Source organism: Octopus bimaculoides, chromosome 1, assembly GCF_046866305.1.
Source record: "Octopus bimaculoides isolate indiv1 chromosome 1, ASM4686630v1, whole genome shotgun sequence".
NCBI classification, from domain to species: domain Eukaryota; kingdom Metazoa; phylum Mollusca; class Cephalopoda; order Octopoda; family Octopodidae; genus Octopus; species Octopus bimaculoides.
In genome coordinates, this window is record NC_142928.1 from 196,938,872 (window position 1) to 196,963,247 (window position 24,376).

The 24,376-nt window shown below is 39.0% G+C and overlaps 1 protein-coding gene, 1 long non-coding RNA gene and 1 other non-coding gene across 8 annotated transcripts in view; 2 read left to right on the plus strand and 1 right to left on the minus strand.

The window, feature by feature from the left end:
- Positions 1 to 1,373: 1,373 nt before the first annotated feature.
- LOC106874934 (uncharacterized) lies at positions 1,374 to 10,554 on the plus strand. Of its 2 annotated transcripts, none has more exons than XR_001410066.3 (3): positions 1,374 to 1,676; positions 5,943 to 6,103; positions 7,449 to 10,554. It is a non-coding gene; the product is annotated as an uncharacterized LOC106874934 (long non-coding RNA). The 2 variants fall into 2 exon arrangements; XR_016244783.1 differs by having other exon boundaries at positions 1,374 to 1,492; positions 5,903 to 6,103.
- Positions 1,874 to 1,945, minus strand: Trnaq-cug (transfer RNA glutamine (anticodon CUG)). The gene has a single exon. It is a non-coding gene; the product is annotated as a tRNA-Gln (tRNA).
- Positions 10,555 to 14,207: 3,653 nt separating the features above from the next.
- Positions 14,208 to 24,376, plus strand: part of LOC106874312 (uncharacterized) — a 75,109-nt gene continuing 64,940 nt past the window's right edge. For 3 of the 5 annotated variants that reach the window (XM_089365354.1, XM_089365358.1, XM_089365367.1), the window contains exon 1: positions 14,208 to 14,538. The gene's annotated coding sequence lies outside the window, so the exon portion shown is untranslated. The remainder of the gene's footprint in view (positions 14,539 to 24,376) is intronic. The other 2 variants (XM_089365346.1, XM_089365344.1) reach the window with 1 other exon arrangement.

A 24,376-nucleotide genomic window follows, 5' to 3' on the forward strand; every position in this document is an offset into this window, starting at 1 on the left:
TACATTGGTCAGTGGGCTGGCCTTACTTGTGGTTTGACCGATGAGTGACAAGGCATCTTTGAAGTGATCTCCATGTTTAACTGCATCAAGAAGACAACAGGTAATGCCTATGATCAAATTGAGGTCAATCACATGCATTATTAGTGTATCGCATTATTAGTGTTGGAGTGGGAGAGGAGGACATTTATTGCCGGGTCTTCTTGGATGAAGAGCACTGTTTCTCTTTGTTTCTCCATTGAGAATAACGACATATTTTTGAGCTTCGTGTGTTCATAATTTTATTTTATTTACAGTTGGCAGATTTATCATGGAACTGTCAGGGATACATATAGATTGAGGTGAACAGTGGCGGGGGGGGGGGGCGTGATTCTTCACTAATTGGAGAAGTAGCAGTGGAAATGGCAGTAGCAGTAGAATAAGATGATAATGGTGATGATGGGTCTCTTGCGTTCTACTGAGAGAGTGGAGAAATTTGAGTGGCCTGACAGTGGAGAAGAGCGAGGGACTGTGTTGTTTAATGGGTCATCAGTTGTTCGAGCTTTGAAGAGTGGTTTCCAATGCTGATCGTCTTGTTGTTGTTATTGTTTAGTTGTGGTGAAGGGTAGTAGCAGGAGAATAGGGCAATGATGGGTCAATGGTGATGATGAGCCGTCCTGGGGTTGATTTACTCGACTAAAGGCAGTGCTCCAGCATGGCCACAGTCAAATGACTGAAACAAGTAAAAGTATATATATATATATATATTCTTTTATTTGCCACAGTCATTTGACTGTGGCCATGCTGGAGCACTGCCTTTAGTCGAGCAAATCGACCCCAGGACTTATTCTTTGTAAGCCTAGTGCTTATTCTATCTATCAGATCTTTTTTGCCGAACCGCTAAGTTATATATATATATATATATATATATATATATATATATATATAAAGGGTAACACTAGTTTATTTAACTGTGAGAGAAGAAACACAATTCTAAGATTTGGTACATCCTGCGTTCCATATTTTACGAAGATTTGTCCTTCCTGTGTTCCATATTTTTCCTCCTTGTTCGTCGTCAATCTTTGGAAAGTGGAAAATTATGGAACAACATCGAAATAGTTTTACGCTTGACAATAGCAAAAGTAAAATGTAAAATAGAAATGGAAGCAGCGAAACGTCATATATGACGTTTGCGTGTGTGAATACTATCGTAAAAGATATGTAAAAGTTTGCTAGTAGCAGCAGCAGCAGCAGTAGTGGTAGTAGTAGTAGTAGTAGTAGTAGTAGTAGTAGTAGTAGTAGTAGTTGTAGTAGTATGTATGTATGTATGTATGTAACGCTTTTCGCCACTTCCGTTTTCGGTTTTACATGTGATTTGTGATTCGTTTCGCCGTGTTAATTAAAAATAAGGAATCGTCGAATCTTGTTGACCCGAAGGAAATCTGGAGCTAAAATCGGAAGATGACCTCCGAATGGACCTTGTGGTCAAGCTCTCTCTCAAGCTCAGCCTCTATATGTATCCTTTCAGAGGTTTATATTGATTTAAAGCCATTCAATTATTAAAATATTTATTGGATTTTGCGTTGTGGTGGGTGGTCATGGGCGGGATGGGGTATACTTGTGACCTTTGCACACCCGCAAGGAAATCCTCCAAAACTCATGATGTTGGTCAACTGAGTTTATCAATGTCTTTGAGACAGGTACGATTCTCATAATATTTCTCAAAACAAATTCAAGCTTCTTACCTATTCAGTTTATATTTATTTATTCTGTCGTCTATAAAATTATATATATATATATCGAAGTTAACTTCAATTTTACTAATATTTAGTATAAATATATTTATCACACTATATAATTTCTATCGTATAAAGATATATTGAAAAAAAAATGTATCAGGTTCTACCGAGACTCGAACTCGGATCGCTGGATTCAGAGTCCAGAGTGCTAACCATTACACCATAGAACCCTTACGATTTTGCGCCTCGCTTTTTAACTACTTATTACAGTTGCTGTTATGTTTTCCCTTTAAAAATGGAATTTGTTGTGATATTTGTATTTGCAACGACGAAATAATAACGATACCATTCCGTTTGAAATGATACCCTGATTACCGAAAGATACCCCGATTATCTAGTTACGGTGAACAGAAATTTTCATGTGTTCTGAATAAATTCGTTTTAAAAATCTCAGTTCTGACTTTACATCTTTTGGTTATCTGATAGATTGCATCTTTCCACTTTCGATCTGATAATCGATTTCTTGTCGAGGCGCACGGTTTTACAGTTAACGACGAAATTAAAATGGCTATCACTGGGTTGCGGGTCTTATTCACAGTTTGGTGTTTTTAACAATAGATCTGATTGAACGGGAGTGTCCTGGGTGAGGTGGGGGTTAAAACAATTACAGCTTACGGTTTACTTGTAGAATAGCGTCGGCAAAAAGAAATGAAAGTATCGCGTGATGTCAGAGAGAGAGAGATAAGGAGAAAGAGAGAAAGCGAGTGATACACAATTACATACATACACAATGTGCTTTTCTTCGGACTTGTGAATAACTGACAGATATATATATATATATATATATATATATATATATATAAGCATATTAACATACTATATTCATATCGAAAGGTGAAGTGTGCTTCTAAATACAGACACTCTATTTTTCCAGCAAGCTGTAATATATTGAAACAAAACATAAACGAAATTATTTACTGGAATATAACAAGTATATATATATATGTTACATATATAATACTGAACCACATTAAATCCGAAGAAAACACAAACATGAGCAAAGAAAGAAAGATGGGAGTAAGGAGAAAGAGGGTACTACTAAAGCAGCGCGGACCCGAACGCGCAGTCACGCGTCCGCGCTAGCTAGTCTTGAGTGGTCGATCCTAACCCTAACTCTATCCCTAACCCTAACCCTGTCCCTAACCCTAACCCTAACCCTAACTCGCGTGTGCAAATGAATACGTGTTTAGGGTTAGGGTTAGGATCGACCACTCACGACTAGCTAGCGCGGACGCGCGACTGCGCGTTCGGGTCCGCGCTGCTTTAGTAGTACCGAGAAAGAGAAAGAAAAATAGCAATTCGACACCAATTGCTTCAACTGGTCGCACACCACAATCGTGAACGGAACCTAATAAAGCAAACCAGCACGCTCGCGGCATTTCCACGAGTGATGGCGAGGCTAAGGCGTTGGGAAAGCCAAACGCCCTCACGGCCGTCACCTGACACCGCGGTAAGGCGAGACACCAACGATGACAAAAACTTCGACGTTAGCGGCTCAGCCCCTCCAAAAGTCTCAGACGCCACAGTCTGGATGAAAATGTTTCCCGATACTTAAGGATTTTGTTCCGTTCAACTACGGAAGCAGTGACCCTCCCATCTAGAACTTGGGAGGGAGCAGAGAAGTCCAGGCGATCACATCTCCTTCACTACAAAAAGGTCCATCTCTTACAACATAACCATTCTTTGGACTTGATTCATCCTTCTAAAAGACAACAAATCTGTAGAGGCAAATTGTTACCAGGATGTCATGGGTTCTTCATTTTATTGACCATGGACATGGACACACATATATACACACACACACACCACCACCACCACCACCACCATCATCATTCAACATCCATGTTCCATGCTGGCATAGATTGGACGGTCTGACAGGATTCAGTGTGCGCAAGGACTGCATCATGCTCCAATGTCTGTTTTGGTTCTCACAGCTTGTTGCCCTTCCTAACACCAAACACTTTACGATATGTACAGGGTGCATTTTTTTATATGGCACCTACACATGCAGACCCGGGGAAGGATGATCAGCTTCATACTAGAGGGTAACGGGATTGAACGACAAGAAGCAGGGACAATACTGGTTCTTGTAGAGGATCTGCATAGCCACTCGTATCTAGATAGAATTGTCAGAGGAGGGGATGACATGGTTGGAGCAAGGGGACGGGAAGAAGAGGCAGGTGATGGGGTCAGGGTAAGTCACTGTAATGTGGGTAGGAAGCACAATACAAAACACCTCTAGAACTGTCTCCCTGATGAGATGGGGGTTACACATACACATGCATACATACATACATGCCTATACATACATACATATGTACATGCATACATACATACATGCATACATACATGTAAACATACACACATGCATATATACACACATATAGATACATACATACATACATACATACACACACACATACGTACATATGTACATGCATACATAGATACATACATGTATACATACATACATACATACATACATACACACACACACACACACACACACACACACACACATATGTGTTAGCCCTTGTAGAGTTAAATAGTGCAAGGCATTTTAACAGATGTTCTCACAATTATGCCAATCCATCACCATTATTCCAAAGAAATTGTCTGAGATAAAATGAGTTATATGAATTAACCAAAAATATCTGTCTCTAATTTTGGCACATGACCAGTAATTTTAAGAGCTAGGAGTTTGTCAATTAATTGACCCCAGTGTTTAGCTAGTACTTCATTTTAGAGACCCCAAAAGGATGAAAGGCAAAGTTGACCTCAGCAGGATTTGAACTCTGAATGTAAAGAGATGAAAGGAATACCACAAGACTTTTTTATATCTGGCATTCCAATGACCCTGCTCTATTAATTTAGCAAAAATAATCTTTTTTTTCTTTTTTTTTTCTCTATTCTAGGCACAAGGCTCAAATTTTGGGGGAGGGGACCAGTTGATTAGATCGACCCCAGTACATAACTGGTACTTAATTTATCGACCCCGAAAGGATGAAAGGCAAAGTCGACCTCTGCAGAATTTGAGCTCAGAACATAGTGACTGATAAAATACCACTAAGCATTTCAGCCGGCGTGCTACCGTTTCTGCCAGCTCCCCCTCCCCCGCCTTAATTTAGCAAAAATAATGCAATGCTTTCAGTTTTGCTAATTTTGGCAAGACGATTCTTTATGTGTTCTTTAGATCACAGGCCTTAAGTAATCTAAAGTTGTGATGCATGTATAATCAAAATATTAGAAACTAAAATTGTCTTTCCCTCATGGCATATCCTCCTCCTCCTCCCTTCCTCCTCTCATAATTTGACATCTGGTGTCCATGCTGCCATGGGCAAAAGGGTTTGACAGAATTTCATGAGTTGGATAACAGTATTATGTTCCAATGTCTGCCACTGGATGTCCTTGCTAACAGCAACCAGTTTAAAGCATGTACCATTTCCATCAATCAAGAGTTCTTCTGTGATATTTTGAAGCATTTGAGGGAAGACATTTGGCAGTCTGTGGAGTTCAAAGAATTGGATTCTTCATGACAACAAGGCACCCTGTCACTGAGCTCTTCTCACTCGTGTGTTTCTCACCAAAATCAATATGATATCACTTCTGCACCCACCCCATTCACCAGATTTAGAACCTGTGGACTTCCATCTCTTCCTCAAGATGAAAATGCATCTCAAACGTTGCCGTTTTAACACCATTGTTGAGATTAAGAGCGTGTAGTGAACCCTGGCAGGAAAGCAAAACGAAAAGGATTTAATGAGATTAATCTACCTCAACCTTCTAGAAAATTCTCAAGCATTCTAGAAGTTTCCAGTTGACGTGGAAGTCAGGGACTTCTGGTTCACCCCTTATATAAAGGAACACATTTCTAAATTTGCGCCATTCATTGCCTGTTGATTCTTCGACATGCGTTGAGTCGGACCACTCACATACACACCCGCACCAGCATATGTTCACCTCATTTTACTTGGAGACATGTGGTTGCAAAGAGAGTATGTTCATGTGATGTTACAAGCTTTTCCTTCAATTAACCTTACATGTTAACACATTACCTCCAGTAATAAATATGTTATGACTTATTACAAACGTCTCATAAATTCATATTTCTTGACATTACGTATAAGATGGTGACCCCCTCTTTCTCTCATGCTTATTAAATTATAGGATGTCACATGATCGACATCACTATAAATGAATCACAGAAGGTCCTCAACTTCTTTATGGAAAATGAATTCCAGGCTGGATTCTAAAAGTGACACGAATGCTGGGACCGGGGTATTGCTGTGTAAGGTGACTATTTCAAAGGAGATGATGTTAAAACTTAGGTAAATAAGTTATTTTTTTTTATTTAACATAACAAGTGCTGGGAATGTTTTGCTACCACCTCATATGTATCTATGTGTGTGTGTTTTTGTGTCTGTTTTTTTTTTTCCACCACCCACTCCCACAACCTCTTAACCTGTACTGGTGCTTTTAAGTCCTCATAACTTAGTGGCTTGGCAAAAAGAGAACAATAGAATAAGTCATAGGTTTGAAAAACTATCCTGGGGACAATTTGTGCAACTAAACAACTCCTTCAAGGTGGTGCGCCAGTATGGCTGCAGTCAAATGAGTGAAACAAGTAAAGCACACACACACACATATATAGAGAGAGAAACAGATAGACAGACACAACATGATATAGGTATATAGATATAGAAGGCAGAGGACGTCACCAATGGTGCAAATAACATGAAATACGTAAACAAAGGAGGGAAAAACAAGTGAAGTACATAAACAAGAAAAAAATGGAAAACAGGACAAGTGAATACAGAGAAAGGATCCTTCATCAGTTGTTGGCTGTCAAACATTCAATGACAATATGAGTTTTCAAAGACAGTTGCTCCCATAAATTCTAAGATAAAATTTAGGATCTATGGAGGGTCAAAGTTGGGAACAAAAAAATGACATTGGAAACATACAAAGAAACTGAACGAAAACAAACATGAAAACATATACTCTTTTACTTGTTTCAATCATTTGACTGCGGCCATGCTGGAGCACCGCCTTTAGTCGAGAAAATCGACCCCAGGACTACTCTTTGGAAGCCTAGTACTTACTCTATCGGTCTCTTTTTGCCGAACTGCTAAGTTACGGGGACGTAAACACACCACCATCGGTTGTCAAGCGATGGTGGGGGGACAAACACAGACACACAAACATATATATATACGACGGGCTTCTTTCAGTTTCCGTCTACCAAATCCACTCACAAGGCTTTGGTCGGCCCGAGGCTATAGTAGAAGACACTTGCCCAAAGTGCCACGCAGTGGGACTGAACCCGTATAAACAAACTTTGGAAGTGTCAAATGTGCTTGTTATTTTACAGACAAGAAAGTAAATCTGTAAGAACAGCAGAGAAAGATTAGGTAGCAGAGGGGTACAAGTTCAATCTCCATAACTGCCGACTGACAACTTTTTCCTGTCTTATAAGGATAAATACCTAATTTTTCCCTGCTGTTCTTACAGCTTTATTGCATTCGAAATTTACTTTCTTGTCTGCAATATATATATATGTATATATTTATGAATTTGTGTTGCAAGATTCCTGATGTGAAACCATGTATTGAAACAAATTTTGTTGTATTTTGGGACAGTCATTTTTTTTTTTTTGTGTGTATTCTCATTCAGGATGGAGATGAGAAGCAATGTTTCCATGTGGCAGGGCTGATATTGTTGAGAGACTACTCTCTACCATTATTGGTAGCTTTGTTAACAACGAAGAATATTTATCCACCAACGCGGTATTGAGCCTTCATTCACACTGTTCGATATTAGCGTGTGTGTTGAGGAATGACATCAGAAGAGACGCTAGGTATTATTAAATTAAAATCTTTAAACAAAAATATGAAACTTTCAATGGTTATACTTCATGACTTGAAGTTTGAAGCTCAAACTTATTTGAATATCGGACGGGAAATCACAATGAAAATCTTAGCAACTTTTTTGTAAATGGTTTGTTTTATTAATCTTGCTTTTTGGTAGGAATAAAGCCAGAGCAAGGGGCATAACTCGTTACATATTAATGTTGGTTGTCAGGAATAAGTTCCCTTGGGACTTTTGTTAAAGAATTTCTGTAACGTGACCTCTGTGACTATATTTTATGCTTTAAGGGTTCCAGTTCCCCATTCGGGGCTTTAATTATGGCTGTGTGTGCTGTATTCATCGTAGATGAAAAGTGACGGAGATTGTTGTAGTGCACCTGAGCACTGTTTACAATAATTTCATTATTATTATATCTAACATAAAAATTTTAGTCATTCATTAAATTATACTGTAAATCCCATTTATTCATTAGCAAAAATGTTAATGAATTGGAAATCAAATATATTTTAAATTGCAGAAATATCAGCCATGACAGAAACTTTGGTAAATTTTTATATTAACACCCGCACGATTTTCACAAAGAAGAAAAAAAAAACTCGGATTTTTTTGCGTGGAATCAAGTACCTTGACCTCCTAATATGCTGCAAATCCCTTATATTGGTTCTGGAAAATGGTGATTGACGAGGGGCCATATATTTAATGACGAACCATGCAATTCACATTCTGGGAATTTTATTTCTGTAAAATGTTTTGTTTTTTTCCTAAACACACAAGATATAATCATTAAATTTAAGATGTTTTTGAAAGACACTCGGGGGCACCAGTATTTTCTTAACGAAACACTTTGAAACTTGGGACACTGGTAGAATGTGTCATATAACACATCTTTTTCTCTTAGTCTTCTTAACAAAAAAACGTACATCGCAAGTTATTTCATGTTAAAGTTGTCGTATTTCTGTAATTTCAACCAATGACTGACGTCCATTCAGTCGAATACAGTAAGTGCTGACTACGTAAACAAACGATTCTGGCGGTGATAAAATTATTATTTCCTTGTCAAAAAATGGCTGAAGCATATTGGCAGTAGCTAATAAACCTTTCTATTATAGGCACAAGGCCTGGTTTTTGAGGGAAGGAGCAAGTCAATTATATACGCTGTGCGTATCTGTGTTTGTATTTATTTTCTGTTCAACAACTTTTCGCTAATTTTCTATGTACCGTGATTTGAGGAATATTTGGCTGCTATTTCTAGGACTAACCCTAACCCTTGGAGATTAAATACGCTTTACACCGCTTAAACTGCTAAAGGAGTAGCTATAAACAGCTGAATACTTGTCAGTGATTGGTTGAAATTATCGAAATAAGACAATTTTTTACATGAAATAACTTCGAATACAAAAATTTTTTTCTGTTCTATAACACAAAATAGATAAGTATACGAAGTTTGAAAGTCTTTCGGTACCAAAAACACTACATAAAACATAAATGAAAACTGGTGCCCCCGTTTTGAACTAGATCCTATATATACTTTCTTACACAACAATTAAGTTATATTTTTTTTAAATCGTTTATATTTATTTTTAAATCGTTCAACTTTCTCCTCCCGTCAACACACACAAAAATTAGTTTGGGCGCGATTTTTATTTTTATTTTTTCCTTAGTGAAAATCGTGGAGGTGGGGAGAATTTCCGAGTCTTCCACGTCACCCCACCCCCGTTTTTCGGACCATAAAAATGGTTTTGTAGCATATTAGGAGGTCACAGGAATTCATTCAACGAAAAAAAAATAAATAAATAAAATTCCAATGATTCCGGGATTTGCAGCATATTAAGAGGTCAGATTACTTAATTCCACGCAAAAAGTCCGAGTTTTTTTTTGTTTTTTTTTTACGTAGTGAAAATCGTGCGCGTGTTAATATAAAACTTTACCGAAACTTTTCTTTTGGCCACACCTATTTTAGACGAAATAAATCTATTAGTAGTTTTTAAACATTTAATATCCTTCAGATTTATCGCCGTCGTTGTCGTTGTCGTTGTTGTTGTTGCAGCAGTTAAACCATCTCAGTTAATCCTCTGTCATGTCCGGTTATCAAGAAGACGTTCGTTGTTATTTATTGACCTCATTATTGTCACACAATGCTTATCCAAACACATAGCTCGTAGCTGCGTGTGATCCTTTTTGTTCAAAACTTTTATTGATTTGATGGTCCAATCTGTCACGTTTGGACAAGGAGTCACCTGAACTGCATTCAATCGTAGACAAACAGGATAATATTATGTTATTGTAGCAAAGCTTCGGCTGACTTTTCAACGATCTCATTCACATTCCTCAGTTTAAGGTAAAGTTACCATAAAAGGCAAGGCAAGTTACGAGAAATTTACTTTGTCATTACAAAAGGCATTCACGCCTATGTGAACATAGGCTTGACCAATCAGACTGATTGGCGCAACCGAAGAAACAATAGGCTTGAAAAAATTTCCTGTCAAATTGTTTGAATGAAAGTTCTGAAAGCTTGACAGAATGTTATATAAGCTGGAATATCGAGCTCCGAAACAAAACAACCTCAGATACTATACAGAATTCTGTCAGTCAAATTTTTTAATAAAACGGTCTCTGATAACTGATACTGTCTGACTCCGATGAAGATAGCACCAGTTCTTTAAGTTTGTTTTACTTTTGTAGTAACGCCCGCGCATGCGTAGTCTTACGCATGCGTAGAATTAATAAAGCAAGCGTTTCCCGCTAAATTCATTCTCTTTCACGCTGGCCAGCGATTGAGCATGGACGTGTGTTTTAAAGCTGTCTCTACATCTTTCGGTCTTATACTCGACAGCTCGTTATTCTCACCTCTAAAGATGTATAACTAAAGATATGTATGTTTATCACCTAAATAAATGTTGTTTAGTCTGGAGTTCAGCGTTCCGTCTATTTCTTCAAATTTTTTAGTAGAAAGTCAGGTATACAATCTAAAGATGTATAACCCACTTTCTACTAAACTTTACTCAAACAATCAACAGACAAACTGAGTTTTAAAAAATCAAGGAACGAACCAATAATGATTATCAGAAACAGCTGTAAGTTGAATTTGCAACAATAACAGACTATATAAAGACCATTATTTATACCTTGTCTTGTATATCTCTCTGTTTAAAAATCCAGTCTAACTGGGAATCCAACCATGGGCTTACAATATAGAAAGGTGATCAAATATAACCCCAGACCCTGCCATAAGCAAACGGGGAGTTCTTAGCTAATCTAAAAGATCTTTGTTAAAGCCTGGTATATTTGTATTAACAGAGAGTATATAAAGTAATTTGTTCAGATTAATAATCCCTCATTAATAACTCTTTATAATCATTAAAACATTCACTGCCTATGGCTACCTGATGTCATCAACAGTATGGATACAAATGTCACTGTCTCTCTCTACCTTGGGAATTTCTCAGTGTCTGTTGAGCATATATGAGTTCAATTATAATGCATGCCATTATTTACCTGTAGCTGATTGCAGACAGGTTTCATGGTTTGGAATTATCGAGCAAAACTGAGTTTATTGAGTGAGGTACCTTTTGAAAAGTTGGGTTGAAATGATTGTTGAGATTAACGAAGCCTCATGAATTCCATTTTCTCTTTCTTTCATTTGTCATATATGTATATATAGAAATCTATATACTTTTCTATTCTAGGCACAAGGCCTGAAATTTGGGGGGAGTGTGCCAGTCGATTAGATCGACCCCAATACGCAACTGGTACTTAATTTATCGACCCCGAAAGGATAAAAGGCAAGGTTGACTTCGGCGGAATTTGACAGATGAAATACCGCTAAGCATTTCGCCTGGCGTGCTAACGTTTCTGCCAGCTCGCCGCCTTTATAAATCTATATACTACTAAAACTCTGTGCTTGCTTGTCTGTAATTTAATACACCCAAACCGGCACATAACGGGAAAATACTCTGAAAATACTCTGAAATGTGAATACAAACAGAATAAAACAAGTTTCGCGTAAATCGGACCACAGATACCCCAGATACACGTTTTTTTTTTTTTGGCGGGGGGCGTTCCACAAATTTAAGCAGTGAAACCTGGAGTTGTTGCCCTTTACTGTGAACACATGGACAGTTTTGTTTGTTTGCGTGCTTGTCTGTAATTTAATACAGCCAAACCGGAGCATGATGGGAAAATACTCCGAACGTTAGGTGCCCCTCAAATGGGAATACAAAAGGAATAAGACAAGTTTCATGTAAATTGGACCACGGGTTCTTGAGATACGCGGTTTTTTCAGGTACCTTTATGATTGCCTGCTTGTCTGTAATTTAATACGGTGAAACCGGTGCATAAAGGGAAGATACTTTGAAAGTAATGCGCCATTGAAATGTAAATACAAACAGAATAAAACAAGTTTCGCGTAAATCGGTTCACTGGTTCCTGAGATACGCGGATTTTTCGGGTATCTTTATAAATAGCCAAACTGTCACACAAAAGGAAAATACTCTGAAAATAAGGCGCCATTGAAATACGAATACAAACGGAATAAAACAAACTTTGTGTAAATCGGACCACGGTTTCCCAAGATATGTGGGTTTTTTTCGGGTACCTTGAACTATTAGTGACCCAATGAATCACGGGTAGAGACATCAATGTTTCGAGTTTCTTGACTCTTGTCAATGAGATGTACCTAAGGGAGGCAACTCTGAACAAACTTATAAAGCAATAGCGTTATGCAAGATTCAGTCAACATCGTTGAGTGATATGCACTCGTATCACCCTATTGAGGAAAATAATGAAATTTTAGCGCCAAGCAGTGTTTCGGCATAAGCAAAATTTAGGTTAGTTAAAATATGTTATTTGTTCTTTTGTTTCAGTCATTTGACTACGGCCATGCTGGAGCACCGCCTTTAGTCGAACAAATCGACCCAATGACTTATTCTTTGTAAGCCTAGTACTTATTCTATCGGTACCCTATGCCGAACCGCTAAGTTACGGGAACGTAAACACACCAACATCGGTTGTCAAGCGATGGTGTGGGGGACAAAGACAGACACACAAACACATACACACACACATATACGAGTCTCTTTCAGTTTCCGTCTACCAGATCCACTCACAACGCTTTGGTTTGCCCAAGGCTATAGTAGAAGACACTTGCTCAAGGTGCCACGCAGTGGGACTGAACCCGGAACCATGTGGTTGGTGAGCAAGCTACTTACCACACAGCCACTCCTGCACCTAAACAAATGAAAGATATATAACCACATGTGAATCGTTGGCGATTTTCTTCCTGTTTTCCCTTCTTTTGGACTTTCCTCTGTTTCAGAAGAAGAGCGTCTGCTCGAAACATTAAGCCATCTTTCTTTCCTTTCCTGAGCGTCTGCTAATATATTACATGTATCACGTTCTCGCGTTGTTGTTTTTTGTGTTTGTTCTTTTTGGGATTTACTATATATATATATATATATATATATATATATATGTGTGTGTGTGTGTGTGTGTGTGTGTATATAAACGCTTCACCCAATCACATAGACATAATCCATTCAGTAAACAGAACAAGAGTATAGGCGTGGATGGAAGAGTCGCTGAAGAGGTCACAGATGTGTGACGAAAGATTTCCAGACAATGGACATAAGAAAAATAAAAACAATAATAAAAGAGTGAAGAACGCATATATAGTGCGTGTGTTTATTTGACAAGAAAAAAAATGACCGTTCCGAAATGTAGCAATATCTTCAAATATGAATGCGCAACACGTCGAGGTACATAAAAACAAAATCGAACACATATACACAAGGTGCATGTGTGTTGGTGGTTCGTAGGTCGACTGCAGTTTTTAGGCGTCAGAAAATATATGCGTGTTTGTTTGACATGCTACAAGGAACCAGTGAGCTTTGGCTGCAAGAACTAAATTCGGAAATGTTACAATAAGAATTCGAAGACAGTAACTTTTTTCATTTATAGAAGGAAATGTTTCTGATAAAACTCGTGTTCAAAGTATTTCATTAGCGCCACACTGAATTCTGCAACACACCAAACTGTTTAGTCACCCGAACTAAAATCTCTCAGCAGTGAATTTTTTTTTAGAAGAGTCAACTAACTTATGTATTTTAGAATGGTTAACTCTTTTTCAGAAGAGTCAACTTATGCATTGAAAACGAAGGACGACACTTTCAACACCTCTTATAAAGTTTTTTAAAGTCTAATATATTCGTTTGTAGTGTTAAACCATCATATAAATATTTATTTTGCAATAAAATACTGACTGCGGAGATACTTTTTGAACACCCTATACATCTCAAGTATTCTGCCAACAAGTGTTTGTTTAGTAATTAAAGTGAAACCAGTCGGCAAAATTCGGTAATCTCCGCCCGTCCCTCCCATATTCTCTTTCTCTCCATTTACTACTTTCTTCTCTCTTTCTCTTCATTTATTAGTTTCCCTCTCTCCCTCTTCTTTCCCTCCCTCTCTTCCTTCTGATCTCTTCCCCAACTATCTCCTCTTTGTTTCTCTTTACCCATTCTCACTCTTTCTTCTCCTCTATCTGTCCTTCTTTCTCTCTCCATCTCGCCTTCTCTAACCCTCCTCCTCCTTTCCTCTCTCTCTCTTCCCTGTTTCTCTCCACCCTTTCCCTTTCTCCCTCTCTCTCACTTCCCCTTCCCCGCTATACAATAACCATAACAGTTTCCCGTACAATTATATGCATACATGTGAATAAATATATCTATACACACCTACATACATACACAAAAGTGCATATATATACAGCAGTCACTTTGAAAATGTTGGCCATTCCTGCATCAAAGTTTTGCCACTCGGATTTTAAAAATGCCAAACAGCGGTAAGTTGCGATTTATGGACATTTAATGTATCGATAAATACACACACACACACACACAGAATTGTAAGTTCAAATCCCGTTACAGTCGATTGTACTTTTCATTTCTTCAGGGGTCGAGGAAATAATAAGGATATAATTATTATTGTTAAAATAGTAAAAAAAAAACCCTGTCGTTGACCCTCTTGGAATTTATATATCAACACATAACTCTCATGGTCTCTCTCTACACACATTTATACATAGATGTATACACACACTAATATATTTTGTTTTTGCGTTTGGTTTGCAAGATTCTTTGTGTGAATTCGTGTGTTGAAGCATATTCTGTTGTGTCTGGGGAGAGTCATTCTCTTTTGGTGCCTTATTAATTTAACACACGCACCTGTCTGATTTCCACTCGTTAACTTACTTAAGTTAATGCCACTCATTAATTTATTTAAGTAAGTTAATGAGTGGAAAGCAGACCGGCGAGTGTGTTAATTAATAAGGCACCAAAAGAGAATGACTCTCCCCAGACACAATAAAACACAAATATAAATATCTATTTATCTAACCCCCCCCCCTCTCTCTCTTTATACACAGACACGACTCTTGTATGAAACAATACCCGCGTCACGTTAAATTGAAAATGTCGTTTAACCCCAGGCCATTTCTCTCTCAGTTGGTCTATGATCTAAAGCTTTCTAACCCTGACCATTCGTCTGTGTTTCTCCACACTAAATACGCCTGGTGTCTTCATTTCTAAATGCACAATGTTTGTATGGTTGTTTTGCTGGGAAATAACCGAAACATGTTTTCTAAGTTGATGATATCAGTGTTTACGAGTGCTCGCAAGTGCGGCTCTATCTCTATATGGATGTACGTACGTACATAAATGTGTATTGGCGGACCTAGGCACAGTCAGTACCCCCCCCCCCATCTCTCGCCATATATTGTTCATTCAGGGCAGCTTTTCCCCGCCTAACTTTGTTGTGCCTGATGAGTCAATAATTTCTTTATACCGTGTAAGAGTAGAGGCAGCCTGCTAGAAATACCAGCCAAATCTTAGTCACACGCTTCAGCATACACCGTGGTTAATCCCCCCACACACAAAGAGCTGGATGGTTATGGTTGGAATGTCCTTGATCAATAGTCTTATTTGATCGTGATTTATTGATCTCTGAAAACAGCCGTTTTTAGAAATGAATTGAATCGAGTGCAACCAGTTTCGTAAGAACCAATGAGTCGTTTCGGAAGTCTGAATCGGCTGTATGTATGAATGTATGTATGTATGTATGTATGTATGAATATATGTATGTATGCATGTATGTATGTATGAATATATGTACTTATGTATGTATGTATGTATGTATGGGTAAGTTTTTACGTGGGGGTGACGTGGTAAAAATGTATGTACATTTATGTGTATGGATGTGGTGTATTTGTATGTACATGTATGTGTGTGTTTATGTTTGTGTATGGATGTAGGTGTATATGTATTATGTGTGTGTGTATGTCTATGTGCGTGTGTATATATATGTGTGTATATGGTGTGTGTGAATTATGTGTATATATATATATGTGTGTGTGTTTATATCAAGTTGTAAGTGTATGTATGCACATGTACATGTATAGATGTCTCTACACACATATATATGCATGTCTTTATACATACATACAATATATATATAATTGATGAAGGGGGTACTACTAAAGCAGCGCGGATCCGAACGCGCAGTCGCGCGTCCGCGCTAGCTAGTCGTGAGTGGTCGATCCTAACCCTAACCCTAAACACGTATTCATTTGCACACGCGAATTAGGGATAGGGTTAGGGTTAGGATCGACCACTCAAGACTAGCTAGCGCGGACGCGCGGCTGCGCGTTCAGGTCCGCGCTGCTTTAGTAGTACCGATGAAGGAAACAAGATGGATTTTGTATGACTCTTTATTCAGCCCGACGATCGTTTCGCCCCATCCGGTAGTTGTCCCATAGAGGCAGGATACTGTGCATCTTGTTGTGTTACATCAATCAGTGTTGGCTCCGTCACTTGAGGTGCTTGGTGCAGATCCAGTGACACTTATATTGTAACTGTGGGTGACATCAGGTAGCCCAAACGGTGAATGGGTTTTAATCGGCATACTAATAGAGATATACCCTAAGTCCAAATAGTTATATATATACACATATATATGGCTGTGTGGTAAAAAGCTTGCTTCTCAACCACATGGTTCTGGGTTCAGTCCCTCTGCCTGGTACCTTGGGCAACTTTCTTCTACTGTGGCCCCTTGTGAGTTTATTTGGTAGATGAAAACTGAAAGAAGCCCATCGTATATATATATATATATATATATATATATATATATATATATATATAAAATTTGTTAATTCATAATAGAATATGAGGAAAAGTCGATTTATCAGAAAAAGCAAAAGAAAATCACTACATCAGATCTAAAAGTCTCTTAGACAAACTGAAAAATCCAGCGGAAGAAGATTTGATTTGGTTTTTCTCAATTACGAAAAACTTCAACCAAGATAAAAAGTTAACAGAAGAAATGACAGATGGTTATGTGCAGACCCTTTTGAAGTTCCAAGTGTTATGCATACAAAATTTCCTGCAACTGTCATGGTTTTAGGGGTTTTCAGTAATAGAGAACATGTGATGCCTCCGTACTTCTTTCCACAAGGCCTTAGAGTTAACTCTGCCGCCTACATTGAGGTCCTGGAAATAATTGTTAAGCCCCAGATAGACAGTGTAAGCAATGAAAGGCCATATGTGTTTCAGTAAGACTCTGCACTATCACACATGGCTCTAGTAACACAGGAATGGATGGCTGGAAATTGTCATGATCACATAACCCCTAACATTTGGCCTCCTAATTCGCCAGATCTCAATCCATTGGACTATTACATGTGGAGCGTTGTTGAGAGAGAGGTCAATGAACTCACCCATAACACCATAGATTCTTTGAAATCTGCCATAGTCAGAGTAATGTCCAAAATGAACCAGGACCACTTGATTCGAGCATGGAGATGACTTAGATCTCGTATAGAAGCAGTTGTTGAAGCTGAAGGTGGCTTTATTGAATAACATTATAGAAAAGAAGGTTTATTTTTATCCTCATAACGTTTTTTGATAAATAAAGTTATTATCTGTTATTATAAATCTGTTGTTTTATAAACATAAATCTGTCCTCAAATATCTTACACACCCTGTATATAATGTATGTATTTGTCCCATCCATGCTAGCATGGAAGGCGGATGTTAAACGATGATGATATATATATATATATATAATGCATATATTTATGAAAATATATAATCTATGTACTGAGTAGCTGTGTGGTAAGAAGCTTGCTCAGTCCCACTGCGTAGTACCTTAGTTATGTGTCTTCTACTATAGCCTCGGAACAAGGACGGAATAAAATGGAGAAATGGTATACAAATGCAAATAACAGGACATAACAACTGGTGTCTTTTGACTAAGGACGAATAAAATTAAGCTGGCGTGTGTGGAAGTGAAGCCTTACAGCAGGGACATAGGATTTGGTAGGCAACGGGAGGAATATAGATGTTGCATGGATGGTAGTTGAACCAAGAAAGAAAGGTCAGGCTTGACCGAACACCAATCATGTGGAGAGATGTAGAGGCAGAGGGACAGAAGAATTAGGGAGGGATTAGAAAAAAAAGGGAGAGAGTGAAGAGAAAGCCAGGAAATGTGACAGGAATGAAAGAAAGAAGAGTGGAAAGAACGAAGTGTGAAGGGGGGGTCGGTATATATATATATATATATATATATATACATATATGGGTACAGAACGTCACAAAATGTAAACAACATGAAATATGAAGACAAACTTGGGTATGCGAACGAGAGAAACATTGGAAAACAAGACAAGTAACATAAAGAACGACCCTTCATCAGTTGTCGGCTGGCCATCTACTCTTCATTTCGAGCAATTAATGACAATATGAGGCTTCGAAAGGCAGTTGCTCTCACGAACCAAAATAAAATTTGGGATTTGCGGAGGGTCAAAGTTGGTAACAAAAACGGGACAGTGGAGAGATACAACAAACCAAACGAAAACAAACATGGAGGCCGTTAGTCCAGATGAGGTATGGTAGCGAACACTGGAGGAATAATGTCTCTAACAAGAGAAAAGATAGAAGAGGAGACAGAAAAAAAAATATATATATATATATATATATATATATATATATATATATAAACGACACCCATATGTATGTTAAAATTGAAGTTTAAAATTTAAACTGCGTTTTGGGATGTCCCTAGTAGTATGCCGGCAAAGCACGTTCACTGCCAATGGCTACCTGGCGTCGTGGACGGTAATTGCACAATCGTCGTTGGATCAATGTTAGGAATTCCTCAGTAGACTTTGAGTATACTACTACTACGCTCACACACACACACACACACACACACACACACACACACACACACACACACACACACACACACACACACACACACGAGCTTCTTTCAGTTTCTGTCTACCAAATCCACTCACAAGACTTTGATCGGCCCGAGGCTATAGCAGAAGACACTTGCCCAATGAACCACACAGTCGGACTGAACCCGGAGCGATGTGTTTGGGAAGCAAGCTACTTATTTAATGACACAGTCACATAATCACAGCACTGCGTTGCCCAGGTGTGTTTACATTTTAATATATGCACAAAGGGCAGAACATTTGGAGAACAGCAGACACGTGAGGCAGAAAAACTTCCCACGTTGCACACAGCCAAGAATAGTGTCGTTTAGGGAAGATCTTTTGCGGCACTCCGTATTTTTCTCGCCCGAGTTTGTGTGAAGACACGTGTTTGGATGTTGTGGAGCTGGTTTACAATCAAAGAAATTCCAGCCTCGACCACTCCCACTTTTTTCTTTCCCTCATAGTGTGGCGATGTTATTTCATATCAGTGAAGTGTCCCACGTCACTTTATATTACTGACTCAGTCAGTTCCGTGTGAAAGGTTCACTGATTCAACTGAAGACGTCATCAAAATTAACTTCTTTTTTTTGTCGTTCATGGCTGAATCTTGACATGACTACAACAACAAACACGTCTCTTCTCTTTCACCCTCTTCATCCACTCTCTTTCTCTCTCTGTGTCTCACACACACTTTGCTTTCTCTCTCTCACCCATTCGTTTTCTTTTACTCTCCCTCTCCCCCAAGTTCTTTCTTTGTTTCTCTCCCTCTCCCTTCTCCTTTTCCTCTCCTTATCTATCTCTTTCTCTCTCTACTCCTCTCTATATTACTCTCACTCTGCTTCTCTCTACTACACGGTCTCTCTATCGTGGTTCTCTTCTGTCTCCGTCCCTCTCTTTTCTTTCTTTTTCGTTCTGGTCCTTATCCCCTTCGTTCGTCTTCTTTCTCTCTCCCCCTCACCCAAAATATGCTTTCTCTCTCTCTCTCTCTCTCTCTCACACACATGCATTATTCCTGTCCCCCCTTTCTTATCCCTCTTCCCCCTCCGCCTTTCCTGTCTCTTCGCCTCTCCTAATTCCCATCGCTGTTCCTTAACCCTCGCGTCGTCTCTGATATCGTAAGACACACCTACTGGCCTGGCGTGTCTTAACTAATTAAATGGCTATATAAGAGCACCACCAACAGAAGAAACCCGCTCCAAGTGTCACAGATGGATGCTAATTCTATGAATTACAATATGCTTATATTGTTTCTTGTTTTGTTTTTTTCTCTTTTATTTGTTTCAGTCAGTGGATTATGGTCATGCTGGAGCATCGTTTTGATAGCTTTAGTTAAATAATAAGTCGACCTCAATGCCTACTTTTAAGGCTGCTACTTATTCAATCGGTGTTTTTTGTCGAACAGTGAATGTTACGGGGACATAAACAAAGCAACAAAGGTTAGCAATTGGGGGAGTCCCCCACCACCACACACATACATGTTGCTTTTGTTGCCGGTGGTGTGCAGTGTAAGGTCAGCATTGATTAAACCGGAGGGGAGGAGTGCCATAGCACAAAGGTAGTCAGAAAGGCTAGTCCCTGCACACACACACACACACACATCCTCCTTTTTTCCAGTAACTGGTGACCAAGAGGTGAACTATGACTGTGAACAAACCATGTGATCTTGGGTTCAATTTCAACTAAGTGATACCTTCCTTGGGCGAGTGTCCTCTACAATAGTCCCAGGCCAAAGCCTTGTGACTGGATTTGGTAGATGGAAACTGAAAGAATTTGTCGTGTTGATGGATGTGTGTGTGTGTGTGTGGCTTTGTCTTGATATGGTGTGATGGTTGTAAATGAGCATCACCATCATCCAAGTGAGGTTGTGTCTAGACTCCCATGAAAAACTTGTCTGGCCATGAGGAAATATCTTGTTGCTTGGTGAGGATTGGTGGCAGGATGGATTTGGTAGATGCGTATCTGGACATTGAAAATCTGCCTCAACAAATTCCATCTGACCCATGCAAGCATAGAAAAGTGGACGTTAAAATAATGATGATGATTGCCATTATGAGGTTAAAGCCAATATCCAGTGATTAAGATCATTATGAAGGTTGTTTGACCTGTTAGAAATAGCTGCCAAATCCCCCTCAAATTCCACTCTAACCTCATGAAAAATGAAAGAAGACATTGTATAATATATTCTTTTCTACTCTAGGCACAAGGGCCGAAATTTTTGGGGAGGGGACCAGTCGATTAGATCAACCCCAGTATGCAACTGGTACTTAATTTGTTGACCCTAAAAGATGAAAAGCAAAGTTGACCTCGGCAGAATTTGAACTCAGAACATTAAGATAGATGAAATACTGCTAAGCATTTCACCTGGCATGTTAATGTTTGTGCCAGCTCGCTGCCTTACATTGTATAGTATATTGAATAATGAATGACATGATAGACACATCTGAAACATCTTTATTCATAGGACTGCTGACAACAACTAAAGGTTATTCTCATATACACATGATTGGCCTAATTAATCTTTCATTAAATGTTAAGATTGTTCATCTTCAAATTGATTTCTTCTCCATTCTACAGAATCTGATGACAAGAGTTCAGTAAATGATCAGAAGACATTTTCTTGCTTATTGCTTTGCCTGAGTGGCACCTACTTTCAGTCAGCACAACATCACACACACACACACATGCTCACTCGCTCACTCGCTTCGTTCTACCAAATCCATTCGCAATGGGACTGAATCTCAGAACAAACAATTAAGAAGAAAGCTTCTAACCACACTACCATATCTGCGTCTATATAGCCACAGCTGTCCCTATATATATATATATATATATATATATATATATATGCACATATGTGTGTGTGTGTGTGTATATAAAAAATTCTCTTCAGTCACATGGGATTGCACCTAGAAAGTTCCCCTCCAAGGCACAAGGTCCAGGCGAGGTTGCTTATGGAAGGCTAGCAGTGGCCCATCCACCCCATCGATGTTATCCAAGGGAAAGCAAAGGGGCCGATACAGCTTGGCACCAGTGATGTCGCAACTCATTTCTACAGCTGAGTGAACTGGAACAGCGTGAAATAAAGTGTCTTGCTCAAGAACACAACACACAGTCCAGCCTGGGAATTGAACTCATAACCTCACAGTTGTAAGTCTGATGCTCTAACCACTGAGCCATGCAACTTCACTTATATACCTACGAAAGAAATGTGAGTGTATGTGGTTATGTATGTGTGTTTAGCCCAAAAGGCTATGAAACTGCATCCTCAAGAGAAACAAATTTGGTTTTTGAAATCTGCATCTCAACAGAATGTTGTCTATTAATAATAATAATAATAATAATAATAAAAACTCTGGTCAGAAAACATATGTTAAGAGGTGGTATCAGAAAAGTCTCAGACTAGTTCTATAGTGCGTCAACAGATGGCAGCACACAGTTGCATGCATGGTGAGAATTAGCAGTGACCTTCATGGGGTAATGTGCTGAGTGACGTCGCTGTGTTTACTTTTGCGAGTTGTGGAATTTGTGTTTTTGGGATCACACGTATGATGTGGTCTGCGATTTTTGTCAGGGACAGGAAGTTGGAAGAAAGCGCCAATGCGAAATTTTGCGTTAGACTTGGGGAATTTGTTACAGAGACGTTGATCAAGCTTACGGAAGCAAGGCAATGGGTCGTACACAATGTTTGGAGTGGTACGGGTGCTTCAAAAGCGGCACGGCAGAGCAGCAGCCCAACCAAGAGCCTCTGCAATCTGGAAGATCGACCATGAGTGTCATCCCCAGTCATGTGGGGCTAGTTTATTCAGTCATTTGACTGCGGCCATGCTGGAGCACCACCTTTATAGTCAAGCAAATCAACCCCAGGACTTATTCTTTGGATGCCTAGTACTTATTCTATCGGTCTCTTTTGCCGAACCGCTAAGTTACAGGGACATAAACACACCAGCATCGGTTGTCAAGCGATGATGAGGAATAAACACAAACATACAAATGTGTATATATATATATATATATATATATATATATATATATATATATACATATATATATATGTACATGCATATACGACAGGCTTCTTTCAGTTTCTGTCTACCAAATCCACTCACAAGACTTTGGTTCGCCCGAAGTTATAGCAGAAGACACTTGCCCAAGGTGTTACGCAGTGGAACTGAACATGGAACCATGTGGATGGTAAGCAAGCTACTGACCACAGCCACTCCTGCACATTGAGCATTCCCCCTCCCCCCTCCTCGGGGCCAGACCGTCAATCGAGAGTTCTACTACAACGTTTTCAATCGTTTGAAGGAGGACATTCGGCGAAAGCGGTCGGATCTGTGGAGTGCAAAGAATTGGATTCTTCACAATGACAACGTACCCTGTCACCGAGCTCTCCTCACTCATGAGTTTCTCACCAATAACAACATGGTATCACTTCCATAGTCACCCTGTTTACCAGATCTAGCACCTGCAGACTTCCATCTCCTCCCCAAGATGAAAATGCAGCTCAGAGGTCACCGTTTTAACACTGTTGTCATGATCTAAAGCAAATCCCAGAAGGTCCTCAACTCACAGAAAACGACTTCCAGGCTGGATTCCAAAAGTGGCAGGAACACCAGAACTAGTGTGTTGCTGTGCAAGGTGACTATTTCGAAGGAGATGATGTTAAAGCTAAGGTAATCTCATCTCATCTAGGCTGTCCCATTGGACACCCCTAATAAGTTATTTTTTTTTATTAAACATTAACTAATCCAGAAACTTTTTGATACCATTTTGTACCTTACAAAACACAGATCTCTTGAATTTTATAGTATTGTTGTTGATTAACCCCAAGCCAGCCATGATCCAGCAAACTTATGATTCAAGTTGTTCCAACTCTGACCATCCTGTCTTCTATTCAAACAAAATAGTAATGCTTCCTTATCATTTCAAATGTCCTTTCTTTTTATTAAGGTGGGTTTGAGGGAGATTTGACTGATATTTCTAACATGTCCAATGGCTGTGTAAGCAATTTGCCATTTGCCCAGTTAATATATATATACATATTGATATATATACATATTGAGACAGGTTGCCCCTGGGAGCTCCTCTATGCTGATGACCTTGCCCTAATTGCGGAGTCACTATCAGAACTAGAGGAGAAGTTTCAGGTGTGGAAGCAAGGTCTAGAATTGAAGGGCCTTAGAGTCAACCTAGCTAAAACCAAAATCCTAATAAGTAGGAAGGTAGATAAAACACAAACCCCTTCAGGTAGATGGCCCTGCTCAGTATGTAGAAAAGGAGTAGGTAGTAACTCTATAAGATGTACCCGGTGCAAGCTATGGACACATAAGAGGTGCAGCAACATCAAAGGCAGGTTAACTAGCAAGTTAGTTTTTGTTTGTGGCAGATGTTCAGGTGCAATAAAGACTGCAAACAAACAGGAAACAACTTCTATCTCATTCCAGGGTGAAAAACTAGAGGTAGTCAA